Below are 7,500 nucleotides of genomic sequence, written 5' to 3' on the forward strand. Positions count from 1 at the left end.
TCTCTCTCTCGCTCTTTCTCTTTCCTTCTCTCTCTCTGTCTCGCTTTCTCTTTCTTTCTCACTTAATTCTTTTTTAATCCAAAAATTAAATCCTGTTTTTTTTCAAACTCTCTCTCTCTTTCTCTCTCTCTCTCTCTCTCTCTGTCTCTTGGATAAAGAATTATGGGTTATGACATACATGTGTTAACAGTGTTATTCTATTCTTCTAATTTACCCACAATTCATAATTAAAACAATCTTTTTTTTTCCGCCAACATCCATTAATTATTCACTTTCTCTCTTTTCTCTATTTCTCTAGCTCCTTAAGTATCTTTCTCTGTATTTCTCTCTTCCCCTCTCTTTCGCTCTCTTTTTCTTTCATTCTCTCTCTCCCTCTCTTGTCTCTTTCACCTCTAATGCTTGACCACCTGTTCACCAAACAATTATACGAAGACGTCCTCCTGATCGCCTAAACAGGACAGACGACTGTAATAACTGAAGATAATGACCAGTGAAAAGAATCCCTTACCGTGTTAGCTGCTCCAGCCCCTGGACGTTATATCCTTAGTGTCTATCCTGATATCACGCTAGGAGCAGAAACATCTTAATAACTAGAAAACAGTTTTCCCTTTATCGCCTAGGTAGCACACTTAACACACAGTTTCACAGACTGCTCACACGCGCGGAGAGAAAGAGGAGGAGGAAGAAAACAGAACGAAAGAAAGAGGGAGGGAGGGAGGGAGGGAGTGAGGAATGAAGGAAGAGGGGCAAACTTCACCAGAACGCGCATCGCCATGTGTTTCTCATCGCATCACAGTGGGGCTTGTGCTCTGCGAAATGGTGAGCCGAACCTTCGCTTGGCTTTGGCTTAGCTGGTGAGTTAGCCTGGGGGGGGGGAGAGAGAGAGAGAGAGAGAGAGAGGGTGAATGAATAAGACACGGCTAGAGAGAATGTGAGATGTAAAGGGATAATTCCTTTTTTTTTTCACCTCCTGATGAGGACACAGAAATGTCGCTGGTATATGTGAAGAAAGTTTCGAAAGGGGAGAACGGGGTGGGCGGAAATGGGTATCAAGGAGGTAGGGGCGCCAGGAGGGTGCAGGAGAGGTAGATGGTGTGAGGGCTTAATTGTTGATAAATAAGCCTTATCCCTGTCTTTAACCTTATCCCTGCCTTCAACCTTATCCTTGCCTTCAACCTTATCCCTGCCTTCAACGCTAAAGGAAACACAAGCTACAACGTTAGATGACTATCATGATCAAATCGACATAAAAAGTAGCTCTTCACTACTGGCCGTCTCACTATTACGTCGAACGGCTGGGGGTGGGGGTGACCAAAAGACCGTGTCAGTATTTCTGGTGGTGGTTCTCCGATGTAGTCAAAACTATTCTCTCCACATGGAAATGTTGTTAAAATACAAAAACAGCCAAGTGAAAACAAACATGTTGTAATCTCCAAACAAAACATAATCAAAGATCTACACGCCAGTGAATCTCGTCTCACCAACTTGTTAATGACTTGCCGGCTAAGGACGACATTGCTAACACAACATTTGGAAATATTTTTGTTTGAAATAAATAAACGAAATGTGATTGTTTGTGTTTGCTGGGTATTTATCTGGTCATGACTATATTGATGTGCTGCTCTGTCATGTTTGGTTTCTTATTTTACACAACTACTTGTCACAAATGTGTCTGGACCATCAAAGAAATGCTGGTAGATCGCTATATATATTTTATATGCGTGCACTAAGAATGGCTTCTCTCATATCATTATAATATGTCTGGGTTTTTTCCCCATCGTTTAGATACCTGTATGGACGTTTTGAAATACTTTTTGATCATATGTATTATGAAAATATTGTTTGCAACCTATAACATTGAGTCCAGGTCCAACCGATTGTCTTGGTTTGTAGGTTTCTAAACTGGTTGACACATTGCGGATGTTTCTTCAAAGTTGATGATAATCTACGTCCTAGTCGAAACCTTCCAGAGGATGACGGGAGATGGCAGCGGACAGCACATGAACTATGAACCCAGGACAGTCGAGACTACTGAATGATAGTCCAGCGGGCATATATATTGACTAGATCTATAAAAACATTTGCTTTTTTGTTATAATTGTTTCAAATATGCACTAAGCAATTCACCAGAACAACGACAACAATATCTACAATTTAGAAAATGATTTTTCAATATTTTTATTGTTCACTTTTGAAATGGTATTAGAGATTCAGAATCCTTAATCGACACCCTATCCTGAAATAATTTACACGTGACCCTAACAGAACCCTGAACAATTGTGATACAGCAGCACCTTCGATTGGTTAACTATCCCTAAATGACTCTAACAGACTCAATGGCCACCTAGATGATGCTAGAGTAGCCCTCTTACATCTCAAGGAGACCTTTAAAAAATTGTCGTGAGAGGGATTAACCTGTTCCCTGATCAGTCTTTTTTAAATACATAAGGCATACAGGGCAGCTGTATAAATCCTATATTGGCTTGCCTTGCTAATTACTTGCTACTACCTGGTTTCATAGCATTGCTTCAAAGTCAATTTCCTGAAAGATTGTTAATGTTGCTGTGTAACTTGGTTAATGAACTCATTTATGTTGAAGATTGTTACTGTTAAAACAATAATACTGAGTCTACTTATCAAGGAAGTCCTTTTTCTCTGTATTACTTTATAGAAAAGATGTTGTTCTGTTGTGCAAAATTAAATACCATTATATGTCTATGTTCTTTTTGCTTCGTTTAATTTTTTGAAAATGTCTACATGATAAGATAACTTAAACTCAGTTTGACTACAATTGACAACCTCAGCGTTGTCAAATTAGTAGATATTAAATAAATTGTAATTCTTGACCACTCATGTTTTATTTAATTATTTTTTTTAATCAATTTTTTTTTTTTTTTTTTTTTTTTGAAAATGACTACAAATTAGTAGATATTAAATGAATTGTAATTTCTTGACCACTCATGTTTTTTTTTTTTTTTTTTTTTTGTGTGAAAATGTCTACAAATTAGTAGATATTAAATGAATTGTAATTTCTTGACCACTCATGTTTTATTTTTACTTTTTGAAAATGACTACAAAAAAGTAGATATTAAATGAATTGTAATTTCTTGAAAAAAAAGATAAACTCTGGACCTAGATTAATGAAAACTTTTATCTAATAAGTTTGAACAGAAACTTTAGCAAAAGTAACACTCCCTGGAGTTGCCATTTTTCTAGTATTTATAGACTGCTATTTTTAGTTTTCGGAAGTCCGCGTCCGGAAAACACGTATTGGTCATGCAATAAATGCATAAATACACATATTAAATTCCTAATGTGAACTGATATCGGTTAGTAAAACAGTTTTATGTATGAAGTCGTTTGCTAGGAAGTGGTTGATACTGTAAAGAACAATGAACACACGCTGATTTATATTTTTTAAAATAACTTTCTAAAATATTAACTTTAAAAAAACAACCTCTAAACGACTCTGTCTCCAAACTACTTATCTCCCTCTCTTGTAGTCACAGTCAAACTTCCCTCTTACATCCATTCACTCTCCATTCCTAACTTAAACATTGAACTCCCTCCAAACTTGTATTGCTAAAAGACAACAGGTAGGCTACATTTGCCGCTACATGTTCAGACGCAAATAGTTCAGACCGGAAGTAGGAAAGGAAAGACATATCACTTTAATGTAACTGAATTGTTGTTAGTTACTTATCTCCTTTATTTTTGGCATTAAACTGTTCAATGACGTCAATTACACAGTTACTAAATCTCAAACTTACTCTCATCACCCTGTTGTATCATTTCAGAAACGTTATCTTGACCTTGTGAGAACGAGGCTACACGAGCGTTGTAGTGAGAACGAGGCTACACGAGCCATGATCTTGAATCGCCTTCTGATCGAGTGGTCTTCGATGGGAGATAACCACGCTATTCTCATGTAAGAGATGGAGGCCGTGGAAATCTTTTGTTGACATTTAAGATAAGACAAGATTAATCAAAGTGCTCCATTTTTTAAACTCTATAAACATTCAATGTTTTGGTTTTAGCTCCAGAAATATTCCGTGGAGAATAGAATTCTGTCCGATTTTTTTAAAAGTCATTTATCTTCAGCGAACACATGTTGCTTTGATTTTATTGAAAGGTTTGAGACAAGATCTGACAGAGAAGGCGACATATATTGATATAGTATCACAGTTCCAGCTGTGACAAGATTTGTTTGATAAGAGTTCCAGCTATGACTAAACTATGGAAAGAGTTACCAGAAACACAGTTCCAGCTATGTTAAGAGAGACCTATATACTGTGATACAATACACTGGCTTTGAGAAAGGTACCAGCTATGTCAAGAGAGACCAGCTATGACACAATATACTAGCTTTGAGAAGGGTACCAGGTATGAGACAAGCTGAAACAATTTGAATGCGTTTAGATTAAGATGAATTTTTCTTGTACCCTGAGCTTCTTGGGTGGCTGCCTTGTCGAAAGACTGTCGTTCGGTGGATTCGATGTCCTGGGCCTATACCGCTACCATTCCCAGTCGTCTTGCGGGAGGTTTGGACAAGGATGTAGATTATCTTCAACGCTGAAGGAACTTCCAAAACATATAAAAACATTTTTTTTAATAAAACAAAGTGTACATATGTTTTAGTATGAAATTAAAAACAAAATACAACAAAATATATTAAAAAATAATCTTATATTAAGTTTCATTGTATCCATTAGTAGTCATGTAATTAAATTTGTAATACATCTACACTAAAAATTATAATTCTGTGAAATATTTTTACAAATTTTTTTTTTGTAACGCTATTTCTCCATACGCCCTGATTCTATTAGACTAATCTGGACTTGTTTGGGGGGGGGGGGGAGAGAAAGGGATATCTGGGTATATTTAACCGTCATTGGTTTATAAAATCATTTTTAAGAAAAAGAAAGGGAACATTCGAACCCAAGGCTCACACCTCCTCGGTCCTACGTGCTAACCACTCTGCTAGTGAGGTAGACAGGATTGTATAGTTAAATATTGTTCGTTTCATTTTAGAGCGTGGACCTATAAAGCAGTTATAGCAGTCAGAAAGAGTGAGTTGATAGAAGCTTTGTACAATCATAGGAACTATTTTCTTCAACGTAACCAGATCCCTCCACTTTTCCCGGTCAGCAGCTGTTAGCAGGACATCAAGAGAGAGAGGCCTGCCCATTCTTTTATACTGTCCAGCCAGCTTTTCTTTGGACGTCCTTATTTTCATGCTTCCACCACAGCACCTTGAAGAGTGACTTTTGACAGTAAGTCTTACAGTATGACCGAACCAGCTGAACTTTCATATCTTCGCTTGAATCTTCTTAGGTTGTTAAAGATGTAATGATACTGACACTATTAAGCCACATTTAGAGATGTGCACAATAAAGACAGCAGACTATCAGTGCTGGAAGGAGTATTGCATATTGTTAACTGAAAATATTTCTTCATTATTTTCTCTATTTCTAAAGTAACAAAAACAAAACAAAAAAAGACACGGGCCATAACTGCATCTCTTCACCTCCTGTGAAACAAGAAATAATCCATTGTCGTACAAAAAATAGATTTTCAATCTGAACTAGATGTACTTGGTTGAAGTGAACTTGAGATAGACAACTTGGAAAGACCTCATCGGAATGACCAAAACACGAGAGTGTAGTTAGGACTTCACAAAGTTAGTCGAATCTTCTTTGCAACCAAGGGACATAACTAACTTATTTACAATGCTATTGCTCAGAATGCTATGATTCTGCAAGGACTTACTCGTACTGAATCTAAAGTGATTTGGGATTAAGGGACGGCTTGACACAGAGGAACGACGGATAGACTACATGAAACTAAGAGCGGCTATTCACCTTTCGATGGCCGCTAAAAATTGACTAATTGGTTTTTAAGATATTGGTAATTATTTGGTTTGGTAACGAACTACCTAAATAGGTTGTACTTCACAGATGTAGTGGTTGGTATAAGCTGAATTAGTTCCCTTTATACTTTGTGTAGAGAATTAGGTCGTCGCTTAAAAGGTTAGAACTAACAATAGATAACTGTTTTTAATAAAATCTTCGCTGGCACAGTGGTTAGTGTATTGGCCCGAGTAGGATTGAGTTCTCAAGTGGTACAGTATTTTTATATATAAAAATATAAAATATAATGCATTCAAAATAACATACCCCCCCCCCCTTTTTTTTTTTCTCAACCGGTTCAGACAGGTAATAAGATCATACCGAAAAGCATGAACTTAGCTAAACAAAGACTATTGGTAAAAATATTTAAAATTCACTGATTTATTATTGTTGATCTAGATCTATTATACATTTAATTGAATGACTGATGCTAACAAATTGATACACATACTACACTTAATATCAGCTTTGTTTTTTTTTAAGTATTTTGTAATATTTTTCTTATTTTAATTAGTTTAGTAAGAGTTTCAGCAATAATAACAATTATATAATAAACATTAATATAATAATGATAGTAATACTAGAGCGCAAGTTTTAACAAAGTTTTAGAGCTACAAGAATGGATGAGTTAGTTTTATTTAGACCTACAAGAATGGATGAGTTAGTTTTATTTAGACCTACAAGAATGGATGAGTTAGTTTTATTTAGACCTACAAGAATGGATAAGTTAGTTTTATTTAGACCTACAAGAATGGATGAGTTAGTTTTAGTTAGACCTACAAGAATGGATGAGTTAGTTTTATTTAGACCTACAAGAATGGATGAGTTAGTTTTAGCTAGAAACAAATCAAGCAGTCAGAGTGGAGAAAAAAAAATGAAGAAGCCGAAGACTTTAAAAGAGCTTCTGTAGAGTTTACATTCTACGCACTGCCGTTAGATGTGTCCTGTCAATCTCAACTAACGTGAGCAAGCATGCAGGATTGTGTTTACTCACTTTGACCTTTGAAGATGGAAAAAGATAAACATTGAGTTGTTGGTGTGTGTGTGTGTGTGTGGTCAAAGTGCGCGTGTGTGGGAGAGACATAGGGTACCATGGAAAGTGACCCTAGAAAATAAATAGTCAAATGTTACGTATATGGCGAGGTCGCTTTGGGCTATTCTACGTTAGTCATTGGACGGTAAACATCAACTAGAACTCAATTCAACCTGAAGGCTCACTCGGTAGTAGAACTGATTCGAACTTGGATGGCCATCCGACCACGTGATGTGTGCTCATGTAACGATGGTCTGATGGTTTGAATCCAGCTTATTAAGAGGGGTCGTGTTGAAATTTTGAGATAACACTTAGTGACTCACTAATCTTCATTTCTCAAGAGATTTCACAACTGTAGACACCATTCCTTTCATTGACTAAATTTACTTTTATAATCAAACAGACGTAAATAAATTTAGGAAATAATTAATTTAAAAATCTGAATAGAAAAGTTTAGCATCTGATACACTTGGTTCTAGATCTACTTGAAGAGCTTAACTCTTTCTCTGCGTAATTATTTTTCCACGTTCCGATGGAATTATGTATTCTGCCCCTTTT

The 7,500-nt window shown here is 36.2% G+C and overlaps 1 protein-coding gene across 3 annotated transcripts in view; it reads right to left on the reverse strand.

The window, feature by feature from the left end:
* LOC106079964 (glutamate receptor ionotropic, kainate 2-like) overlaps window positions 1–7,500 on the reverse strand; it is a 224,408-nt gene that overhangs the window by 170,637 nt on the left and 46,271 nt on the right. Inside the window, exon 1 of one of the 3 annotated variants that reach the window (XM_056032749.1) lies at window positions 509–724. The exons of 1 other annotated variant lie outside the window; for it this stretch is intronic. The gene's annotated coding sequence lies outside the window, so the exon portion shown is untranslated. Of the gene's footprint in view, window positions 1–508; window positions 725–7,500 lie in introns of those variants that run through there. One more of the 3 variants, XM_056032751.1, reaches the window with a different exon arrangement.

This window comes from Biomphalaria glabrata, chromosome 6 (assembly GCF_947242115.1).
Source record: "Biomphalaria glabrata chromosome 6, xgBioGlab47.1, whole genome shotgun sequence".
In the NCBI taxonomy this organism is placed as follows: domain Eukaryota; kingdom Metazoa; phylum Mollusca; class Gastropoda; family Planorbidae; genus Biomphalaria; species Biomphalaria glabrata.